The sequence below is a fragment of the Squalius cephalus genome (genome assembly GCF_949319135.1).
Source record: "Squalius cephalus genome assembly, chromosome: 18".
NCBI classification, from domain to species: Eukaryota; Metazoa; Chordata; class Actinopteri; order Cypriniformes; family Leuciscidae; genus Squalius; species Squalius cephalus.
The window spans coordinates 16,489,277-16,515,349 of record NC_137139.1 but is presented as its reverse complement, the minus strand read 5'-3'; the positions used below and the strand labels follow the sequence as shown (position 1 = coordinate 16,515,349).

General features: G+C 35.5%; 1 protein-coding gene across 1 annotated transcript in view; it reads right to left on the bottom strand.

Annotated features, from left to right (window-relative positions):
* Positions 1-18,807, bottom strand: part of plagl2 (pleiomorphic adenoma gene-like 2) — a 41,257-nt gene extending 22,450 nt beyond the window's left edge. Inside the window, exon 1 of the mRNA XM_079848908.1 lies at positions 18,642-18,807. The gene's annotated coding sequence lies outside the window, so the exon portion shown is untranslated. The remainder of the gene's footprint in view (positions 1-18,641) is intronic.
* Between the last annotated feature and the right edge of the window lie 7,266 nt (positions 18,808-26,073).

Below are 26,073 nucleotides of genomic sequence, written 5' to 3'. Positions count from 1 at the left end.
GTTTCTGCGTGAGAGCGCCCTCTAGCTTTCAGATGGAGCAGCATTTACTACCGATCACAGAGCCACACTTCACTGACAAGCTGCGCATAAAATAATTGCAGCCTTTGCCAAATCGCATGCGGTTTCATTTCGATTAATCATGCCACTGTATTCTGATGCCAGGCCAGTAGTTGGCGACGTTATTTTGTAATATGCACCTATAGACTGAACACGTAAAAACGCATGCACATGACATAAAAGTTTGCATTTTCAGGCCCCGAAAAAACTACGTTGTCTTGTAAATGAATGGCCAAAACAATGGTGTAAACGGACCCTTAGGCCGTGTGTCAAACCAAACCAAAGCGTTTTTTCCTGATGCTAGCGTATTTTGTCCAATTGTTTTCAATGGGAGTGCCTCGTTTTTTAAAATGCCAGCAGTCCCTGAGAGTTGAAGAATGTTCAACTTTGGGTAAAATGCAGCACTCTTCACTGTGACTTTTCACCTAGCCATCCAATCACAGCGGAGGGGCGGGACAAATACCACACCGACCAACTGTCACATTCTGCTTGTACAACGTCAACAGATGACAAGAAGCATAACGGAACAAAATTATTTAAAACAAGAGCCAGAGCAAATACTTTACATTGTATCGACATTTTTATATAGAAACCAGTATAGAGCTGGTAAGTCCCGCCCCCTCCGCTAACCCCACTGGACCTCTAGGTTGAAAAATCGTCAATACAAGTGAATGGGAGAAAATAATTATTTTCTGGTCCCATTTGATTGTGCCATGAATGTGAACATATGTTGTCTGTGAATTTTTTATATAACTTTTCGTGTAAAGAATGCTACAATTTAGCGGGTAGAAGTTTGATACGGTTAGACTTTGTGTGAGAGCACTTTGTGGACTACAACTCTTCACTGCTTTCGACGCGTTTGAAACGTCACCACTCGCACACGGACACTAGCTCACGGATCCCGCTAAACATGGCTGTGTCTTTGGTGCACTTCACCGCCTTCTTTCAGGGAGAGGACAAAATCGTTGAGGTTGGCGAAAACCACGGGTAAGTCAACTTTATGGGGTGACGTCACATAGGCGACATGTAGTCTTTCTCGTTATGTCTTTTCCACAAATGCTAGCCAAAGAATCATACAATATACTGTCAAACTCGTAACATGAAAAATTATATAAAAAATTCACAGAAACATGTGATATGTTCACATTCATGGCACAATTCAAACGGGACCAGAAAATAATAATTTTCTCCCATTCACTTGGATTGACGATTTTTCAACCTAGAGGTCCACTTGGGGTTTTACGGATGGGCGGGACTTACCAGCTCTATAAAGGTTCTAGTAACACTTCCACCCCGTATCATAGCAACCAAAGCATCTCAACTAAACAAATTCCGCTGTGCTGCCAAAACACTCTCAAGCGCCCACAGCTAGGGGTTTTCAGCTGGCTAAAATGACACACGGCCTTAGGCTACATCTACATTAATCCAGATACATGTATCTCTTTTTTCGCAATGTAGTATGGACTTTGAAAATGTAGGTATTCGAAAAAGATGTTTATAGTCATGTGACTCATTTTGTACCAATAGATGTCTATGTTTATACCAGTATGTGCCAGCTATGTGCTATTCACTTTCACCATGTTGCTAAAAATTGTTACATTGTACAGTCTTTATAATACATTCCCACAAAGATAAACATTTAAAATAATAAAATGTAGGCTACTCACAATTGCTGTCCCACGGCAAAACATGAGGGCAATTGTGTTTTAGACCATACATGGATTGGCGAAAGAGCACGACCTGGAAGCACCAGTAAGTAATGGGATATTTTGCTAATAAAATGATAGAGGAAAAGGTTCTATATAGAACCTTAAAGGGTTCTGTCAGGCACTTTGTTTTAACTCATTCTTAATTTTAATTACATTTGATTAATTAAACAGCTCATAAACTTTATCACAAGAAAAAAAAAGGAATAACCCATTAAACATGACTATTATGCATATTATCCAATCATAATGGAACTTCACCTTATATAGAACCTTTTTGGCATAAAGAACCCCATTATAGAACCCCATTGAACTTTTTTTCCAATAGTGCAGGCCTTTATTATGTCCAGTCTCAACTCTCTGTATCATCTCAAGATGATTTTAGCGTTTTCCAACATTTCAGTGTGAACGACAAACTTTTGGAAAACACTTAAAAACACTAGTGTGAATGAAGAGCGTTTTGAAATGAAAATTCCGTTTTCAAATGTGTCTGGCTTAATGTAGCTTACATCTCCTTAACATCTCATACTACAGTCGTAAAGAACAAGAGTGTTGCAATCTGGCTAGGTGTAGACTTTCAGATGTTCAAATCAAACAATCAGACAGTAAAAAACATATAGTTGCGTAACTTTGAGGAAAGTCCCTTGCCACAGTCAATGCTTCCATTTCATAGATCTAAAAACTAGATAAAGCTAGTAAAAATAATCTAGTGAAAACAACCCACATTATATCTGCCTTTCCTTAAAAACAAATGTTTTAAATGAGTCTAGCACCTTCCAGAATGTGATGTAGAGCTAAACAGCTTGAATCTTTAAACATTTTAGTTTTCTCTGCCAATGCCATGTTTGTCTAGGAATATGGAATTGCTTGTTTTGAGGATTCTGTACACTGAAAGAATGTAACTGTCCTCTGAGACATGCCAAACTTTTGGACATTAATCAAATATCTCGACCATGTGGTTTTGAGGAATGGAGTGGAGACAGGTCCTGAAAAGATTTCCACCCTTACTACCTGGCCATGACCCAGAAACATCAAGGACCTCACGTCCTTCCAAGGATTTGCAGGTTATGGCGGGAGGTTTATATAGGACTACTTCTATGTTTATTCATACCTGTTGCACATGGATGCAAGGCTGCTTGAACCTGGCATTGCACCAGGAACAGAAGAGGATCCTGTGTAAAATTCCATGTCCGTGGTCCATCACCAACTTCATATTCTTCACAAGGATCTTTACTGTTTTACTTCTTCTAGCTTTTACAGGGTGAAATGCACTGCATCGACCAAACAACTTAAAGGGATAGTACACCCAAAAAAACGGCCATTCTGTCATCATCATCAGTTTCTCGATACTGAAATATCCGAAACGGATTCAATACTCCTTTTCTGCAGTATTGATACACCGATACAAGCTGAGCATTATCGCTCTTTCTTCTCTCAGACGGTGAATTGACAGTTTGACATGCCTCCTCTCACTCACTCGTCTCTTTCACTCCGGTTGAATAGTGTTGGTGTTACATGTCCTAGCGGGTATTGCACATATTTTTTGTCATTCGTACAGGTTTTGTGCACACACCACTGATCTATAAGTGGCACTCATAAAGTCACCTCTCAAACTGCATTTTGGATACATAAATATATATATAAAGATATAAAGTTTTGGAACATAAATAGCTGAGAGAAAAAACAGTATATTGGAACCGTGCATACGCTCTTAAAGGAGAACTCCGGTCAATTTTAACATTGAGCTCATTTTTTTGTACATTTGGAGTGCTGTCAATACAGAGAACAACGACAAAAATCGGTGTTGCCTACACCGAGTTATCCTCTTTTTAAAATATGCACCCTGTTGACTTCAATGGGGCAAGTTTTAAACCTGCTTTTAGCCTCTTAACATCCTTGATGTGTCATTACAAGTGCACAGGTCATGTGAGTGATTCCTTCAGAGTGAACACGGTAAATCTGACTGCAGTAGATGTGAAAGATATGGATAAAAGTGATGTTATTTCAGCCAGCGCTCATACCTGTATTTACATCCTGTTTTCGGTCAAAGTCCATAGTAATCGATTGTCGAGTTCACGCGCATTGGTTTAGTACCTATGATCATGCGCGTGAACTCGACAATCGATTACTATGGACTTTGACAGAAAACAGGATGTAAATACAAGTATGAGCGCTGGCTAAATAAATATCATTTTATCCATATCTTTCACATCTACTGCAGTCAGATTGACCCGCGTTCACTCCGAAGGAATCACTCACATGACCTGTGCACTTGTAATGACACATCAAGGATGTTAAGAGGCTAAAAGCAGGTTTAAAACTTGCCCCATTGAAGTCAACAGGGTGCAATTTTTAAAAAGAGGATAACTCGGTGTAGGCAACACCGATTTTTGTCGTTGTTCTCTGTATTGACAGCACTCCAAATGTACAAAAAAATGAGCTCAATGTTAAAATTGACCGGAGTTCTCCTTTAAAGTGACAGCAGCCTAATAAACCTCCTGCTGTCTGTCATGTTAATCAAAGAAGAAAAGACAAAGAGAAAAATCACTCACTGCTCTCGACTGAATAACTTTTGTAACTTTAATTGTAAGCATAATTCTGTATTTAATTCAGATTACCTTTCATTTCTGCAGTATTTCTTACCTGAATACCGTTAGACCCACCTTAAAGCCATGCTTATTTCAGTTGTTTCTCTATTCTATTGTATTTACTTGGAATATCATTTGCAATTTGTTTATTTGTTCTTATTTTATTACTGACTGTTAACTTGTTTTCTGTTTTTGGAAATGTAGTTCAATGATTCAAATAAAGACTGTGCTGTGTGTAAGCTATTACAACAAAATTGCTCAAATTATCAAAAAATTATAAGATATTAACAAGTTATCTGTATGGCGTTATATACATATATACATACATACATACATATATATAGATAGATAGATAGATAGATAGATAGATAGATAGATAGATAGATAGATAGATAGATAGATAGATAGATAGATAGATAGATAGATAGATAGATAGATAGATGGCAGATTTCCCCATGGTATCGAAAATGGTATCCATATTTTTTCTTATCTATCATATCTATATCCATATCTATATTTTTTCAAGGTATCGTATCGAAGTTGGACATTTCAGTATCGTGACAACACTATTTTGAAGAATGTTGTTAACCAAACAACATAGACTTTCATAGTTTTTTTTTTCGTTTTTTTCTTTTGTGTTCAGCAGAAGAAAGAAATTCATACAGGTTTAGAACAACTAGAGGGTGAGCAAATGATGACAGAATTTTCATTTCAGGTAATGTATTCTGGAAAATTAAGTGTACTCCACCTTTGTCCACAAAATTTTTTCTGTCAACTGTCTGTCAAGCTCATGTTAAAAATTAAAGTTTGTCCTGACAAAAATGATTAGTTATACAAGTTTATGTATGTATTTTAATTCTACTTTATCACACGTCAATTACAATTTTGCATCCTGTTTAAATCCAACCATTACTGAAATGGAATTTAAACATATTCTAAATTCGATTGTGAATAGCGCACAACCCTGGTTGTCTGTAATTGTATGAAAATGAACTATATGCGGAAACAAAAAAATAACACTTTTTGTGTTCCATGAAAGAAAAATAGAAGCCAGCAGGTTTGGAACAACATTAATGCGAGTTAATAAACACAGAATTTTAATTATTTTAATTCTTTAATGCTTAAGACAAGAAAGGTTCCGAGGAAACCTGCAAGACAGCAACAAGTTTAAAGTGTTCCAGAAACTGGAGCTAAAAGTGGTTTATATAAGGGTCAGAGCGTTTCTCTTACAGTGCAGGGTGTTGAAAACCAATGGTAAACTCAGACTACTGTAATGGCTGATGAAGCTAAACGGGCACAAATGCCTGAAAGTGATGATGAGATTGACTTTTCAACTCAAAGAGGACCAGAGCTGAATGAGAGGAAGGATCTGCAATGTAGCGCTAGCAGTGGGGGAAGTTCAACAAGAGCACAGTAAGGAAGTTGAGTCAAGAAACGTGCATGCTAAATCCTGAAACTTAAATTGCCACAAACGGACTGAACATTTGGAGGGAAACAACAGTAGAAGAAGATACTAGTGGAAAAATTGCAATGGGTGGGATGAAACTATGGACACAAGCAAAAGCCTGAGGAACAAACTAAAAAATAAATTTGAAGAGACAACTGGAGAAACTAATACAAGATAAAGAGACAGAACTGATTTAGACAGAGAACAGTGCCAAGGAAACTGATTAACCCAACTCTAGGAACTCTGTGTTCATTAAGGATTTGAAATGATTTAACCCACTATTTCACCACATTCTTGACAATTGCGTTACACACCTCAAGCTGCTGATGTGAAGTGTGACCATTTCATTTTGTGAAAAATGTTCAAGTGACACAAAAAATTAATTTCAACTAATTATAATGTAGCATCATTACTCCAGTCTTCAATGTCACATGATCCTTCAGAAATCATTTATATTCTGATATGCTTTTTTGCTGCTCAAGAAACCAATTTTAATATTATCATCAATGTTGTGCTGCTTCATATTTTTCACATTTTTCCAGGATTCTTTGATGAATAGAAAGATCAAAAGAGCAGCATTTATTTGTAAAATAGAGATAGAAATCTAACATTATAAGTGTTTTTACTTTTTCAAACAAAAAAAGTCTTACTGTATATTGTCACATATGCATGTTTCTTTTTCCAATCGATTGCAGTTAGATTTGTCTGTGAGTTAAAAGGAAAACATTTCTTAGATTGAGTTTGTCTTTACTATAACCAAACAGGTAAGCTTTGTGTGCCGAAAGCGAGAAAAAGCTACTGTGCAAAAAGACCCCAGCAAGGCACATTCATGGAGACACTGTCCATGTAAATAAACAACTGTTTATCTCTACATTTATTTTGGCAGTTCAGTTTGAACAGAGCTGGGTCAAAAAACCTAGAACATGAAAAATGATGCAGAAACCTTAAAAAAAAATGACAAACAGAAACTTTGGCTCAAGTGGACTTATGCTTGGAGGCACATGTGATGTGGATTTTATTAATCTTATTTTATATTTCATTCGATTGCCTTTTTGATTTAATCTTGAATAAATCTATTTGAGGGGGAACACCACAAATACTCCATAACAAAGCATATGCTATAAACCAAGTCTTTTATCATATAAATTACAGTTACAACAGAATAGATGGGTGATTTACATGACTGTTTAATCAGTGTATTTCTGTACTGAACAAAAATACAGCATCTTATAACTGCAGATAAAGATAAACAACATGTAACACTAATATGGTATAAAGTGTTACCATCTAAGATCAGCTCATGACCCGCTAGTGAACTAGACAACAGTCGCATCCCAAACGTTGTGCTCCCTGATATGACTAGTGATTGAATCGAAAGACGAACAACATCTGCCTCTGATTGAAACAGGAGGGAGGGTTTTTCCACTTTCATCGGATACCATCCCACTACAGTTACACCCGAAGAGCCAGTCTGGACCGTTTACGGCGTACGCTGAAAGTGCACGGACATGGAATTTTCTCTCTCGCCAGCGTCCGGCAGCCGAGGTGTGTGATAGAGAAAGACATGTGCTGTGAGTCAGCTGCTTGCTAAATGAGGGCATTCAACCACATGGTCACTGAGAAGTATCCCTTCTGCTGCCTGATTGGCCGGTCTTCGGCAGGGGAGGGAGGGGCCGGCCGAGCGGGCAGGGAGGAGTCATGTGACCGAATCTAGCAGAGCGCTCGATAATGGGACCCCCACTCGCAGCGGGGAGAGAGAGAGCTAGCGAGAGAAAGAAAGAGAGAGAGCGGCCTGGACGAGAACCAAAAAAACCCCTCTACCACACACAGGCTGTGTATTGTTGCCTATTCACTGGACTCCATCTCTGGCCACTTTATCATTCAATTAGGACAGCTTTCACACCACACAGCAGAGAAAAGGGCCCTTCAATCAAACTGAAAACTTCACGCTGCCACTGGAGGGCACACAGAAAGAGACCCACAGTCCTCTCTCTACTTTCATTTCTCTCTCTCTCTCTCTCTCTCCTCCTGTTGTTGTTGTTCTGGACTTTGTGAAGAAGAGAGAGGGAGGGAGAGTGAAAGAGAGGAAGAAAGCAAGCAACAGAGGTCATTTGTTAACACCAGAGCTTCTCTCTCTCTTTCTCTCATTTCTTTCCCTTTGTTCTCTCTTTTTCTCCTCTTCTCTCTCTATCCCCTTTGAGAGGAAATCCGCATCTACAGTTTTGCAATGTTGCCACTGGAGTGAGCTGTGGTTAGCCTGAGAATACATGGAAGAAATAGAGAGACCACATATTTTAAAATTGTCAGGAAAAATGTCGCCACAGGTACATTTGTGAGCCTGGTTTGAAAAAAGATGTTTCAATGTTACTGTAAAGCATCTGCTGCAGAAAAAAATCAGATTTGAGCAGCATACCTTAAAAATGTTAAATGCAGCTCTATATTATTATTATTACACTGTAAAAAGTGACCTGTTGACTTTAAAAAAGTGAGGAAACCCGTTGCCTTAAAATTATTGGGTAATTGAAAAATTAAGTTATGTGAACTTGACAATCCGCATGTAGTTTACTTAATAATTTTAAGGGCATGGGTTTCCTCACTTTTTTTAAGTTAAGTCAACTGTTTATTATTATATGCTGTTTTTAAATGTGAAGTTGTTACCTTGAGTGAATTCTACCTGTCCTGACACTTAAAAATGACTCCTTTTTTGAGTTTTTTTAAATATTATATTTGACTTTAATACTTTGTGTACCTCAAATGGCTAGCACATTGCTCTCAGATGCACAGACACATTCAGTTGATTCAGTGTATTGTATTCTTATATATACATAATTTTTTTTTATTATAATTTTTTTTTTTTTTTTTTTGACTTTAGCCATACTCATTGTTGAGCTGAATAAAACCAATCAACTTAGCACCTGACAAAACATTTTGTACAGTTTATATTTTGTTTCTTATTTTTATTGCCATTACTGACACCTTATTTCTCTCTATCAATACATTTTATGCAGAAATACTGTATTTACTGTGCTTGTCAATTTTGGTAATTTTTTTAAATAAAAAAATGATCTTAATAAAGTACTAGAAATTACATTGAGAGTTAGAGAAAGAGAGAGAGAGAGAGAAGTGGAGCACGCATCTATAAACTGACTTAATTTATTTGCTAATTATGTCTGTTTAAGTGTAACAGAGATAGTGAGAGTATTGCGGAGCATTAGTAAAATGCATTACCATAAAAAAGTCAGATCATGATACATGACTCCTTTCATTTTATTATTTGTCTTTCCTCCTCCACTCATATATTTTCGGAGTGAGCACCCACACCAAGAGCTTCTAGCGATTCTTCTCTGGGTTGCAGCTGAAAACGTAACAATGGATTCGGCAGACCACACACCTGACTGAACACAATGAGATGGCAACCACCTCGCTCTCATGTGCTGCCAGGAAACATTTCTCCGTCAAACTCACATTATGTCATCAGAAATTAATCTACAACTTTAAATATCTCCCGTTTAAACACAGTAATGCTCTCTGATTTGGAGTTTCTCTCACAAACTATGTCCCATGTCAGACTAAAGAAAGCCAAATTATACCAGCATAAAAACGCTAATGCGCAAATACACACACATTAATGAAGAGCTGTGGGCAAAGCTCCAGACCCATAAAGCCAGTTTATAGAGCTTCACAAAGTGAATGAGGGAGAAAGAAATGAGAAAATATTTGCCAGAATTTTCCCTATGGACCACAAATGACAGACTGCAGATGTATTCATAAAGCCCTAGAATAAATAAAAAGAGTCTATATATGAGTGCAAGTATGATACTAATAAAAAACATATAATCTTTTACAAATACTAATTTGCTGAAAATTCTATTTCAATTAAGTGAGAAAAGAGATGTTTGGCATCAGTCTCATTTAACAACAACGACAAACCTAGAGTAGGTGACAGCTGATGTGTTCATAATGTTAAAACTAAGCAATGAAACTAATACTAACACACAAATACACACACACAAAAAAAGACCTTTACTTTTAAATAACTACCCATGTTAAACAGAATATAAAATATAATAATTATAAATAATTTTAAATATAATAATTAGTGGTTCAACAGAACACAAAACTCGGTTTGGATCATTTTACATTATAATGGTTTAGGTGGCAAATAAATTGTCTTTCCATTTATTAATTAAAGCACACTTTATGTACAAAACCAGTACAAACTACTAGCCTAACTAATTAAGTTCAAACATTATTAAAGACAAGTGACCAGTCAGTAAAAAAATAAGAACAAATACACTAAATTACAAGCATAGATAAAAACAATAGAACAAAGTTACAAATAGATCTCACAGTAGTATTCAGGTACAGAGTTCAGCTATAGAGTTCACTGTACAAATTAAAAGTCATCGGGATTTTGCCAAGTAAGACATGTTCTTGGATCAACATATTTTGTTATTCCTGAAACAAAATTCCTGTCGGGAAATTTAGTCCTAACCCTATCCATAAGTTATCCCTAAAACCAGAGGGAAATGATAGGTGGATAACACTGATGTAGAAGCACCTAACCCTGGCTGTAAGCCTAAACTTGACAAACTGTAAACTTGTCCCTCAAATCTGATGGCTGATTGGAATGTTGTTCCAGGATCAACAAAGATGTTGATCCAAGAATATGTTGTACTTGGTGAAATCACCTTAACCATAAATTAAATAAAGATGAATCTGTGTGAAAGCTATGTTTTGTTGTTTGATTAACATTAAAGTCCTCGTGAACCGGAAGTTGCAAACGACTTTTCTCCAGTGTTGTGACGTATTTCCAAGTGAAACGGAATATTGAACAGAGGGCAGGGTTTTACTCTAGCGCTCCTCCTCTCCATCTCTGCTCATAGCAGACTAACGGTTTGAGGGGAGTGGTTAAGCGTTTCCCAACCCAAGCCGTCAAACTGACGTCATCAGAAAAGGAACGCCATTTCACACCGGAAGTAACTTTTCAGATTTTGATTAAAGATTACCACGGCAAACCATTTTTTTCTGTGTATTAACTTGCACGGATTAATTGTTCACCACAAGACTAATATGCGCTAACAAAGTAAATAGGGTCAATTTTGATTTCATGTCGACTTTAATGATATAGACATTATATTTATAGGCTGCTGTCACTTTAACTTCTTTTGCCTCTTGTGCCGGAATGGTTTAAAATCGCTTAAATGTGTAAATTGGCAAGACAAAACATGTAAATGATAAACTTTCACTCTATGATGTTTAAACTTTGCAATTAATCCGCGAATCATATGCGTGCCAAACTGTGGGGCCTGGTTAAGTAAAACTATATAATATATACAGTTTTCTCAAGACATAAGGCACAACTTTAAAGCTTTTTCCTTTCATAAACTTTCTACAGAATGTGTAAATAATTTTTTTAATGTGTAAATTAAAGTTTTTATTTTTGCATTTCTGACTAATGCATAGTGAAGGTGATAAAAGTCCAGTCCACACCACGACTGATAACTAAAAAGATAACGATATTAGCGTCCATGCCAGCGGACTATAGCATTGTTTTTTTAACCATGCGCTAGCGGTTTGTCATCTGCCGCTTTAAATGCTTGCTAAAGCGGAATGGATTCTGATTGGCTGTCAATGTTTTATCGTTCATCAACTGGTAAAGGTTGTTCAGAAAGTGATTCCAACGATATCGCATCTATCTGCCATTATCGTTATAGTTGTGGAGTGAACTTTGCTACTCTTTTATATAGAATGATTTTTAGAACTACATTGTTATCCTTATTGTTATAGTTATCATCCTTGGTGTGAACAGGTCTTAAAGAACCCTGCAAGTTATGGTGTCACACACCAGTTTCTTATAAAGAACCTTTATAAGAAATGTTTGTTTGATAGCCATTCAATTTCATTTCAATACATGTCTGTATGATTAACAATCAATCATATGCACAACTTTTAGTTTTTTCCCTTCTTCACTAGCAGAATCTACCGGTGAATGGAAGAATCTAACATTTCTTCATCTAACTTAAACAGGCCAATCTGTACATCAATAAACAACTAAACTAGGGCTGTCAAACAATTAATCGCGATTAATCGCATCCAAAATAAAAGTTTGTTTTTACATAATATATGTGTGTGTACGGTGTATAATTATTTTCTATATATAAATACACACACATGCATGTATATATTTAAGAAATATTTGCATGTATATGCTGTGTATATATATTTATATTATATAATTTATATTATATATAAATATTTTATATATAAATAACACATTTTTCTTAAATATGCATGTGTGTGTATTTATATATAGAAAATAATTATACTCCATACACACACATATATTATGTAAACACAAACTTTTATTTTGGATGCGATTAATTGCGATTAATCGTTTGACAGCCCTAAACTAAACACATCCAAGCAGTTTCTTTCACTGCTTTAGTTATTTGCATGATGCAACTCAAAGGACTACATGAATCATAAATGTTTTTTCTCGAGCCCTCTTCGGTGACTCTCTCCCTCATCATCCAGCTTTCTTTTTCCTCTCTGTGACTGAGTCATCTAATCACACTCAAGGTCTTCTGGATTCTCAGAATATGACGCGTATGAATATGATGTGCATCTGAGAGCAATGTGGTAGCCATTTGAGGTCCCAAAGTTTTTAATATTTATCTAATTTCACATCCTTTCCATATGACTGTTTTTGATGATTTGTTTTCTCACACACTGTAAAAAAAAAGGTAAGTAACCTGGGTTGCCTTAACATTTTAAGTTCATTACAATAAAAAAATTGAGTTAATACAATGGAGATTGGTTTAAATCAACAGAAACTCAAAATATGATGTTATCTGAACCACTTAAATAATCTAAGTTGATATGACAAAATAATTTTTTTGTGTGTGTGATAACAAATCATGAAATCTTACAGTGCAGAGTGTTATAACTATTATATAGTTTTACTATAGTTGTCAAATCCATGCTCTCACTTTATGGTACAGAATTACATTTGATATCAGCTTTTCAGTGTCATACAAAGAGTTATTGTATTCTTACTAACCAAGAACAGTTCACAGAGAAGTAAACAGCATTATGCTGAAGACTACAAATAATGATGTGCTATTTTATATGCTATTATGGAATATGCTATTTTATACTCACGGATCATAACAATATGTTCATTTTTATTTGTGTTTTGAGATGTTAGTAAAAAGTGATGTCGTCCAAGTGGATAGCAGTGTGATCAGCCAATCACAGCCTCTTCTCAAGTGTTTTTATATCTGTAATTCACTACTCCCTCCTCACAATCTCAATGAGAACACAACAAGCTCAAGGGAGGCAAAAGTGACTTTCCTTCTACTGAACCCTCCAGGTAAATGAGTGCTTGCATACTATTCGATCTCATAACAAAAACCTATTTTATTTCTATTACTGTCAGTCATTTTCTCATCCAAATTTTGAATTTTTCAAACTGATCAAACTCTGTGCAGGTCATTTGAAAGGTGCACCAGGGGCAAAAAGGTCTTTAATGTAGTAATACCTAAATTATCAAATTTTATACAAGTCTAAAATAGTATTTAACATTACAGAAGCTAAATGCATTAGGTTACACCAACAAAAACAAGTTTTAAGATTAGATCAGGTAAAAATAGATGCTTAATAATTACAGATTCGCAGAGAGGGATCGTTTCTAATGAGCTTCCAACATTATTTAAACATTGAACGGCAGTATTTTCACTATTTTTAAAAATGTACAGAACCCATTATAACATCTTTCCTAACAGTGAGTTTCAGTGTGGGAATCGTAGAAGACGTTAAGAATTTACTGCACAGTACATTTCCTTAAGAAAGACAATAAATTCACAACAAAGATAGCAGAGAGACAGTAAACGAGTGAGAAAGAAGCTCGGAGGGGAAGAAGACCCATCTTTGGGGTGGAAAAATGGACGAGGGGGATCTGAAGGAAGAGAAGGAGGGGTTGCAGCATAAGTGGTGTTCAGTGATGGATAGACTCGGGCCTTGAAAAGCCACACCTGGCTGACTGCTTTCAAAAGCACAGCTTTGCTCATGTACAGCGGCGCTATGCGTTTCAAACATCTAGCATCTTCTTACTATCTAAAGGCGCCGCATACTGCAAGTGCAGTCAGAATGCGTGCCAGCGAAGGGAAAAAAGACGCTCTTTTCTTGTGCGTGTGCAACTTGGTTGTGGTGTGTGGCGTGTGTACTTTGTGTTTGGACTTGTTTTGCAAATCTGTCAAGAACATTAGTGTGTATTTACACATGTACTGTTTATGTGTGGGTTTCTTTTCTATTACTCTTTGTTCGGTTCACTTGATGAAGCTTTCTCCTGCAATTAATGGGCTTGGATTTGCGATGGCTGAAATTGTTTTTAGACCCCTTTTGAACGCCATTCTCTACTCACAACGGTTTAGATCTGTTATAACAATTATTTGTTAGAATTATACATTTTTCTTTCTTTTTTTATCTTCTTCATTTAAAGCTTATTGATGATGGAACTGAAAATAAATACTTCAGAAAATGTTTAAGTAATGTGTTCAGTTGAGTAAAATACATCAAATAAGTAGATTTTTACTAAGAAATTCATAATAAACAATTAGATTTATCCATTTCCACACTGTAAAAACAAAACTACGTAACTATACTTTTAGGAGCTATGTGACCTCTACCTGATTTGACAGTTAAAATGTTTGTTTTAAATAACTTTTTAAAAATTAAACACTTTTGTCATATATTTCTGGTTAGATTTTTTATTTATTATAGTTCACTTTTTTTTTTAGGTTAACTGTAAAATCCAAACAGATCTCAATGTAATCAACATATTTGACTTCATAAGACGAAAAATCTTTGTGTAAGAGTACAACGTTTGTCAATGGCTTCACATTATTATTGTTATTATCATCAATCTTACTTTTTTGGTTCTTTGATGACATATTCATAAAACTTAATCTATAAGTTAACCATATCTGCTAAGTTTAAAATGAAAAAGAGTATTTAATGGTTTCTTTTTGTGATGGCAATAAATTACAACTTTTAACACTTACAAAAAAGTTTTCACAAACAGTAAGAGGAAAATTAACAAAATATTCAGTTCAAAGTAACACATTATTTTACAGTTTCTTTGTTACACGCCATGTTACATGTAGTTACTATAGTAATTACTATAAATTCTAACCCTAAACCTAATCCCAACCCTAACCCTATAGTAAGCACATGTAGTTAATTATTATTATTAGTACTTAAATGTATATCTACACTGTAACATGACCACCTTAAAATAAAGTGTAACCCAGTTCATTTCTATATGCATTAAATAATATCTGTAATACACATTTAACATGCAATCTACTGTTTTTAATTTTTTGTATTTAATAATCTTTGTTAAATAACCCTAAAAAAGTCTACAGACGAATGAACAATTTTTTGGTCTTTCTGACAGTTCTGACAGGAATCATCTTCTGATAAGAGTCAAATCTGGTGTGTTGAGACGCTCGCCAGAGTTATAATGCCCTCGTGAACTTGGCCTGATTTTATCTCTCTCTATCTCTCCTCCCTTTTTTATGGGGCGACTGAGTGACCAGGTCAGCTACTGTTCATTCTGCCCACATAAACACTCCCCAGTGCCCATTTCAGACCTGGATTGAGCCAAAAAACAAACAGACATTTTATGCTCACCGCTGCAAATGCAATCAAACTCATCGGCTGATCCACAAGCCCATATTATTGTCACGCAACACTTAAATCATAATGCAAAATAAATAGCTATATCACAGTAACTTGGCACAAATTTCAGGCACAGCATCGTCCCCGTTCACTCCTCATGCTATAAGTGGAGTATATGAGGACTCAGATGAGGGCTGATCCCCATTCTACACTCGGTATTAAGTAGCGTTTGTGCTCTCCAAAGCCTGTCCTACCTATTAACCCCTCTGATGTGCTTTCTCATGATAATCAGCCTGTTACCCACCGAGGAGCAAGGAATTGTGGGATGTTTTCAGAGGAGAACCCCCCACCCCCCCCCACCCCTTGATGCACATGCTCTCTCTCTCTCTCTAACTCACACACTGAATCAAGCATGTAAGACGCTTTTTCAGAGAACCCATGAGCAGCAATATGAAAAATAAACTGCTGAGACGTTTGTTTGAAACGCACTAAAACATCTACAACTCTCAAAACAGACAAAAAAAGCAGAGTTATCGTAAAAGACAGCACATGTCGAGGAAAACGTTTGAAATAAATAACTCGCGTTGAAGGATGTGCTCAACTTGGAACAAGAACCAGAAATATTTTCAAGAAATATTTAAGTCCATTTCCCAATTCTCCCTAAATTATTAACACGCAAAACACTTTTGGCATGAAAATAAATGAGCTTTAATCGGTCAAACCATTGTAAAGATCCACAGAAGCAAAAGATCCTCCTAACCAGAGGCAAAGCTGAAAAACTACACGGTCTCACACATCACAATATGCGTTTCAACATGCAATGTCAATAACAAAAGCACTGTCTCGTGACGATCTCACTTCCATTTCCTTATTATGAAGCTCGAGGCAGTGGAAGTAGAGAGCCATGATGGAGCACAACCACCAAACAAGAGCTCGCCACAACCTGTTCTTTATCAATCACTGTTAGAAAGACATTTGCAAGCTCTTTTCACACAGCTTAAGTCAAATGTTTCGTTTAGATTCAGCATTTCAACGCACACAGCAACACAAACAAGTGCAAGAGATATAACAAAGCAAAGCCAAATATAAACTTTTACTCAATAATGCAGGTTTTAACCATCAATGCATCTATTTGAGAAAGAGATGTCACACAGCTACAGGTGTTTGAGCACGTGGATATAGTGCTGCAAGTTGCAACTACATTGACTGGTGAATTAAAGATTGGTCGCAGTTATGCTCATACAAAAGCAATGACAAATGAACTTTGATTGCAATTCCTGTCCCTTATAAACCACTTCAAAGAGCTCTCTGCAATGCAATGTAATGCAAACAATGGGTAACACTTTAGTTTAGGGGCCAATTCTCACTTTTAACTATAGATGCTTGTTAGCATGCATATAACTGGCTGTTTATTAGTACTTATACATCACATATTAATGGCTTATTCTGCATGACCATATTCTACATCCCTTAATCTGCCTAAACTTAACAACTACCTTACTAACTATTAATAAGCAGTTATTGGGAGTTTATTGAGGCAAAAGTCATAGTTAATAGTTTGTTAATTGTGAGAAGTGGACCCTAATCTAAAGTGTGACCAAAAAAACGTGTAATTATTAAAGTCACAACTATTTCTGCAAAATTTCCCCCCTTAATTTCATACGTTTTCAGTGTTTCAACTGCATTTTCGTTATTAGTAACAATATTCATAATGGCCAAACAAATTGCAGATTGTAACTTTGCCACCAACTTTAAAGCAACAATTAAACTTTATAGTGGGTTCAATTTTTAAAGAAAGATGAGAAAGATGTCACAGCTACAGGTGTTTTGTGCATGTGGCTAATGTTGCAATGATCTTTACGGATGATTGATTAGTAGATTTTATAAACATTTTTGCAACCAAAGGTCAAAACTTTTCATTTTATCTCTTGAAACCTTTCAGCGAGCTCACGACACTGTAAACATGCGTTCATCATTCCAACAACATATTTGTGTCCATCAATGAACTTGTTAAAGTAATACATGCCATTTGTCCTGAATTGCAGATTTCCTTCGACAATGACTAAATTAAATGGTTAGAAAAGTATAATAAACTCATCGCTGCAAGTGGCACGCTTTGATTTTAATTACGAAATGAATGCAGAACATAAACTTGTGTTTTCAATTTGGTGGGTTTAATTTGTTTACAGTGTAAACAAAGTTCACTGGTGCCTCACAGTTGAACACACACACACACACACTGGGATTATTTCTTAGCAGAAAGATTCTTAAAAATGTGCCACACATATGACCACAATGCCAAGCAATATGTAAATGAACATTAAAACGAGGTTCCCCACACCTCAAAGACACCGCTTGACACTCTTGTTTGTTAAGTACCTCTTCATAGGAGCACGCAAACAAACATTATACAAAAGTCACAATCCGCCCAGGAACATCCGATCTGTAGCAAACAAATGACGAACAGCAGATAAGCCATAGCGGCATGGAGGGAGAGCAACAGTACAAGACAAACCAGACACAAAATAGTTGTATATTTACAGCCCAGAGAGATTTTCTCATATCAAGGAGTGAACTATTAATAGACAGACGCGTTTGTATAAACTTAATGTTTGAAACTCAACAGGAACGGTGCTTCAGCTCGTGTGTGTCTACAGCACAGGCATACATATTCAGAAATTAATTAAAATTCAACTATTCACTCCAAAGTCACACTGAACACCAACCGACACAGCCAAGCCGATGATCGATCAAACGCAAATGTAACGGTTTGTAAACAAATTCCATCCGCGCTGTATTTATCGATGAAGTTTGCGAAGCGCGAGCGAACGTGCAATTAAAAATTAAATACCCGGAGCCTCAACAATGTTTTACAAAAATAAGCCAAAAATAAATGACGTCGGCTCGGGAGAAAATATCAAGGGTGTTATTACTATGAAGCACTCTTGAATCATCTGCCATATCGATCAGCGGCCGAACGAGCAGTATTAATTATCGGGATCTCATTAAAAAAACATGCACACATCAGACCGTGCAGCTACATTATGAGGACTTGCAGAAAAAAACGAGCAGTTGCCACCAAAAACTTTCCAGCGCCGCATTAGTCAATTTCACAAGGAACCGCCGTCACATTCCAGCACCGACTAAGCGCAAACCTACCGTGGGAGCCCCACGCCACCGTTCCCGGTCTTTCTCCTCTTGATCTGTTGTTTTATTATTTTTTCCAATTTTTTTCTCTAATTTTTCTTTTTTCGGGGCCTGAGTGTCTCGCGCTCCTCAGGCTGCAGCAGCAGAGTTATGGGGCGCGCGAGCATTGTGGGAGTGTGACGTCAGGCCACTTTCACAAACTTTTCACAGGGGCTGGTAAACTGTTGTGCGCGCGTGCGTGTGTGCGTGTTGTGTGTGTGTTTTTTTTTTTTTTTTTTTTGGGTTGTAGTTTACACACCGTTATGATTAATGGTGGATAGCGGCGGGACAGATGAGTCTCATCGCTGAATCGCTGTATATCGAAAGTAAAAGGATTGAGACAGCCGATAGCGTTTTTAAATTATTTAATGCAGGCATGTTTAATGCAAGGTGACTAAGTCAACAAGCTCTTTATTTTATACAGGACGCCGCTCTGTTTTGTAATGCAATACAAACTTTTATCGTGACTCTTTTGATAGGTAAATCTCTATTTAAGCAGTAGTCATAAGTAATTAAAAGTTGGATTAAACGATTAATTTAATGTGTTGACATAAGTATGGAGGAAGTATAATGATTTGCATGAAGTTTTATTGATGCTTTTCTAAATTTTGATTGGATTTCTGTAAATAATTTCTTAAAATAAATTATTCGTAGACTTATTCATAAATAATAATAACTTTTAAACATTTTATTTAAATACAATCAAAGTAAAATGAGGTGATACACTGTTAAAATTCATTTTCATGATTTGTTATCATAAGATTTTTTTCTTTTGTCAAATCAACTTAGATAAACCTTCATTGTATTAACTCAAATTCTTTATTTCAATGAACTCAAAATTTTCAGGCAACCTGGTTACTTGCTTTTTTAAAGTTAAACCAACAATTATTTTGCAGTGTAAGTTTATTCCACTTTTAGATAAAAAAATAAATAAAAATAATTAAATATGAAGTTTACACCTTAAAAACTTACCCTATAGTGAAAAACGACAGACATTATTTGTGACAGGTTAAATGGAGGAAACATTTTACAGTGTATCATTTGTATAGAAAACTATTTGGTTTATTTTATAGGAGGTTTAGCCTACTGAAGTATTGTTCTTATTTAGGCTATCTTGTTTATGTTTTGCAAATATTAAATAAACTTAAAATGAGCATATGTCACTGTTTATTTAAAGTGTCCTTTTAGTCTAATTAAAAATTAATATATATAGATAAAAAAATGAAATCAATTTGCTGCTTGCTTTTATTTACCAATCTTAAACAAACTTTGGATGATCTTCAAAACCTCTATCAAAGTCCAAAGTTGAGGTTTTCTGCCCTGACATTAAAAAGTATGCATCTATTTTTATTTTTTTTATTTAAAAAAAAAAAAAAAAAAAAAAAAAAAAAGACCAGATATTTGTGTTGCAGTGACCATCAGATATTGTGGAGAACAATTTAATAAGCAAAAACAAAAACACAAAAAATAGTAATTAATCAAACAAAAGCAGTGAGAGGATGATGATTATATGGGGAAGGCATGTAAGTTAAAATGATTCTGTATAATTGAATTACATTTCAAATAGAAATCAAGACATCAGGCATTAATGATCATTCACAAGCAATTGGACTTTGGACTTGAAACGTCTGGAGTGTCCTGATGATGTTTTCTCTAAATCTGGTCAGATTCAATTCTCAAATGATTATTGAACAAAATAACTTCTCTTTAGAGAATTAATCAAGTAATAACATTCTATACCGCTTGAGCGATTACATGTGTGTGTACGCCTGAAGAGAATGTTGGATTTAATGAAGGATGAGGAGGGCAGGTCCCACGTGTAGTTTCCGATGCTCCCGTTTCACCTTGTGTTTTGGGGGAAGAATCACTTCCAGGGCAAACCAGCCCGTTTCCTCACCACCCCAACCCCCTCCGCCCAGCGGGTGTGTGTGTGTGTGTGTGTGTGTGTAGGGGGTGGGGGAGCAAGGGTCTTCAATAAGCCTCTCGACATGCTCAATGCAAAGGGGCGAAACCTTTCCGAGTTTTTATGTTAAAAAAAGAAGAAGAAAAGAAGAAAACCCTCCAGGAGCGTTTCTAGCATGCACCTGAGTGGAATTAAATGTTTTCACGAAGGTCTCAGTACTTTTTTTGCTGAATGTGAATTGATGAGATTTGTTGTTAAACTGCTAAAAAAAATATACACGGAAAATGCTTGGATACTGAATGCTAAATTGGAGTGATAATATCAGGTAGTTTTGAAACGGAATTGTTGCGGGTTTGGTGAGTCGGAAGAGATGTTAAGCTTAAGAATATGCACATCTGAATTTGCTTTTGCAAAATATTTATGCTGAATTTCTTATTAGCCTTTTCCTTTTAATTCACACTTATCCTTGACTTAGCCTATATAAAATATCATTAAATAGCTGGGTTATTCTTAGATTCTTGAATATCGGTTTGGAAAGATTGTTTTTCTAGCCTTTTCCCAGACAAAAATATGCTATAGGCTTTATATACATATAAACAGAAAACTTGGTACTTGTCAAAAAGCTTAAAAACTTTTCGTTAAAAGATTCTCCACGTCTAACAGTCGGTGGAGAAGAACATGAAAAGCAACAGATCATGGATTTCACTTATAATCTGAACTATCAAAAGTGAAAATATGACACTTAAAAATGACTCCCGTTTGACTAATGGTTAAATCATATTAAATCATGTATTTGAATTAAATGACACTAATTTATTTAGATGTTACCACATAAAGCACTTTTTTTACACTGAGTTATACAGCATAATTTACAAACAATGCAAAAGAATAACAAACTTGTAACAGTTTGTACACCACATTAAATGTAGATTAATTAAGTCATATTTTAAAAAACGTTAGTCAAGGAAAAAAGATCAAAAGGGGGAAACCCAAATGACTGTAAATTATGTGGTATGAGATGATTAAAGGTTAGGAACTGGTGCTTTTATACAATTAAAAAAGACACAGAAAGAACCCCAAATTACTCATTGATCAACTCCTTGCACCTATTTTTATTTTCCTAAATGTTTAAAGATGCTATTGCTGAAGATCAGATGCTCGTGTAACATGGCCATCATATTTTTTTTTTTAAAGTAAAGAACAATTTAAATAGCAAGACCAAATACATTTATCACAGCTATTACACAGGTTTATAAAACATAACTGAATAAACTCTTTTAAATTTGCAATGTGAAGGGCATTAAATCATTCAAATGTGTTGTGGCCATTTTATTTTATTTTTTATTTTTTTTAAAGAATTTGATTGAGGATGAACTGACTAAATTTTAGTAATTATATATTGCTTTAAAACAGCTGGTTTAGAACAGGTGTTTATGCTATAAAAAGTTTATTATTATTTATTATTTTATAATTCACTCTTAAAAATAAAGGTTCTTTATTGGCATCTATGGTTCCATCAAGAACCTCTGGCATCCGTGGAACCTTTCCATTGCACAAAAGTTTCTTTATATCAGAAAAAGGTTCTTTAGATTTTTCAAATGTTCTTATGGTTCTTTTTTTAAGAACTGTTAAGTGAAAAGTTATTTGAGGAACTCAGAATGGTTCTTCTATGGCATTGCCTTTGGAACCTTTATTTTTAAAGTGTTGCTTCAATATTCTTTCTAGAATTTTTTAAAACTACACATTTTCCGAACACAGTTTATGTGATCCATCTGTACTGTTGTGTTCCTTCATCTTCAGCTAAATGAATTCTATTGGTGAAATGCATCACTGTGTCATTTCATTTTAGGAAATAAAACATAAATGTAAAGTCATGACGTGTTACTCATCGATCAATGATGTTCATTGCTTGCAGTAATTGTTATGCTTCTTGGTTCTACCAAAATATCCATATTTCAGTGAGATACTCGTGTTTTCAGGCAACAGTTGAGTATATCTGAACCTTCACTGCACTCAGTCCAGCGGTCAGAGGCGACAGAAGGATGTGAAGAGAAGGTCAGGTAAACTTCACACGCCGTAAAGTCAAGGTGAGAGGCTGCTGTTGAGTGAGCGAGCTGAGAGCGGCTGTACTTTATCCAAACTAAAGACTTCAAATCTCTACATCAGTTCATGAAGGAATAAATAAACAGAAAGCTAACTTTATTAACAGCAGGCTAGAAAAACCAAACAAATACATGAATAACCTTTATTTACAACATGTATCATGAACCTGTCATACAGTAATAACGATGCAAAATTGAAACATTAAAGCCGTGATCCTCAGAATTGTTTCTCTTCCTCTGAGCAACAGAGAAAGTCCTGATTGCTTTGTATAATTCAGGGAGACTGAGGAAAGAACATGCAAACACATTCACATTTACAAGTGTACAAAGCTGCGATATTAAAATGACAAAGATATTCCAATATCATGGAATGAAATGCAGTGCGGAACATATCCTTACAGGTCATGGAGAGATGATTCAGAAAGTAACACTTTACAATAAGGTTCATTTGTTAACATTAGTTGATGAATTACTAACATGAACTGAGCAATTCATTTGTTACTGTATTTATTAATCTTTGTTAATGTTACTTAATAAAAATACAGCTGTTCATTGTTTGTTCATGTTAGTGCATTAACTAATGCTAACAAGATTTTAATAAAGTATTAGTAAATGTTGAAATTAACATTAACAAAGATGAATAAAAGCTGTATACGTGCAGTTCATTATTAGTTCGTGCTTACTAATGTTTTCAACTAATGTTAACTAATGAACCGTGTTACCGATTCAGAATGTATATCCAAGGACATATTCATATTCACCTCAGGACAGGGATTGATATTACCAGGAAGTTAATTATTGAGATATTAGTTTAGGAAATTATTTGATCATATTTTGCAGCATGGGAAAAAAGAAACGTACCTAGCTTTACTTGGAATACAATGTATGTTTCCTAAAATGTGGTGTGGTGAATGATTCAAAAGTGCAGCATATTTACAATGATGTGACCAAATATTTAGGAGAAATTGAAGCTTGCCTACCACTATAGTAGTTTGAAAACACTAAATAAATATGCTGAAGCCAAATGTAGAACATGACCAGCTTGATTGAGTCCAGAAGGATGTCGTTCAGAAATCAAAGAGTTCGTTTAATTTGGGAAGTTGCTTTCTCTCTCTCTCTCTTTCACACACAAACAAGCCTACACACACAGCTTCTGTTAGACATCAGCATCCGCACACAATTTGGTCAGAATGATCTTTGTCTTTTAGTTCTTAACCCAAACCCGTTTAAAAAGGAGAGCCAGCTGAGGACTCATGAAATGCTTGTATGTTTATTTATTTATGTTAGTTTTTTCTGGACTTTGTGGCTGGACTCGATTCAGGTTGATTACAGTGGAGTGGTGGTCTGTCATTTCAGACGCTCCAGATCGATTTTAAAGTGCTCTGTGAAACGCCACACACCACACTGCCGGCCCAGTAAAACCTCTCCTCTCTCTCCACCTCAAAAGTGCTTGTAAAAAAACCCTATTATGAGGAACAAGGGGAGAGTGAGTTTCAAAGCAAAGTCAACCCTCCATTCCTGCAAGACCAGCTCCTAATTGCTCTCTGATTAACCATGGGACTCACAAAGCCAATATTTGGCTCTTTATACGAATGCCATGATGACAGGAAACAGAACGGGGGAAACACGCACATGCACACTAAAAAAAAAAAGCCTGAGAAGTGTTTGAAGGGTATTGGGAACATCTGTGGCTGTTTATGAGTAACTAGCCGGTAGTCAAACCTCTAACAGGTTTAGGTGTCATCCTAATTCGTCCCGTTTTCCTTCTGTTGATTTTTGCCTCTCGACACGACGCTTCTGTTAGTTGGTTTTATACAAAATCCAACACATTTACCCAGTGGATCCTTCCACCTTCGACACAAGTTATGCCAATGCCCTGCAAAAAACATCTATGACAACAATGGCAATTAAGTAAGGGGTGATTTGTACACATCTGGAGTGGATTTCCTCACCAGAACGGTCCCTGGCGCACAAACTCAGCTCTTTGGCTGCCTTCTCCCCCTCTATACTGTTGAATTGGGGACTGTAGCATGTTTTTTATGTGTTTGGTTAAAAGCAGATGGTCAGCTCAGGAAGGCGATAAACAGCTTCGACGCACTGTCAAACCACCGATCACGGAAGCCTGCGCTCTGCGTTCAGAGACTGGGTTTGGGTGATGACAATGTTCCACACTCAGCCAATGTGACAAAAGGTGCATCTGAAATCACACGTCTGAGTCGGTATACTACATGTAATGAGGAACAAACTTTGTGACTATTAAAAAAAGTTTGTTTTAGGCCTATATAATATGAATCTGAATGGTGTGTCACATGACTCATGACATCATAGTGTCTCTCCGCTGCCAGTCACAATTTCTTTTCTGTGGCCTCACGGGATATAGTAACGTGTCCATCAGATGCACACATTTCACCTACTTTTTTAGGAATACTATGAATTCGGACATACTATTTTAACTGTTTTTCACCTTCCAGGGAATTAGGCATGCTCAGATGTATAGGGAAATCTTTTCTAAGGAAAAGGAATGTGAAAAATACTGTAAAGACATTGTCTGGTAAATCTATAATATGTTCTTCATGTGGTAATATCTAAATTAACTGGTTTTATAGAAGTAATAACAGTCTTTAATATAAAAAAAAAATGGTCGGTTTCAAACTAATTTCTCAAAAACTAACCAAATTAACACTATTTTTTGAGACAAGTATTGCTGTTGATGCCTCAACAAGAGTTAGGTTGTTTTTTTGTTTTTGTTTTTGTTTTTTTTTACATTTTTTGAGGTAAATCAATTTAGAAAGAGTTTACTTTGATCTCTTTTTATATATTAAGATAAAAAAAATATTTATTTTACATAAAAAAAGATTACTAGGTACTTCACCTTACATTGTAAATAAAGTTGCTGCCTTAAATTTTTAAATACAATCAACTTGAATGTTTAAGTCATTTCAACTTAAATTTTGTTAAACTGACTTAAAATGAGTTTAACTTACAAAAAAGTTGAAAATTGCTTAAAAGATTTTGATGAGTTTAAAGCAATGTAAAAGCATATGTTGTCATAACTTATTGATCATATAATTTTTATGCAGTGTAGAAGTAACAACTGAACATTTTCTTTTAAAGGGAAAGTTCGCCTATTAATGAAAATTCTGATATAACATTTTTATATATTATTTATAGCCAAACCTTCATGTTGTTCCATATAGACTTTCTTCTGTAATAAGATATTTGATGAATGTTTTACCTGTTTTTGGACCTGTTATTTATTGTATAGATAAAATATAGAAATGCCTTCTTTTGTGTAGAGCAGAAGAAAGAAAATCCTACAAATTTGGAGTGACTTGAGGCTGAGTAAATGATAGATACATTTTCACTTTGGGCTGATGAATAAAATAAAATAAAATAAAAT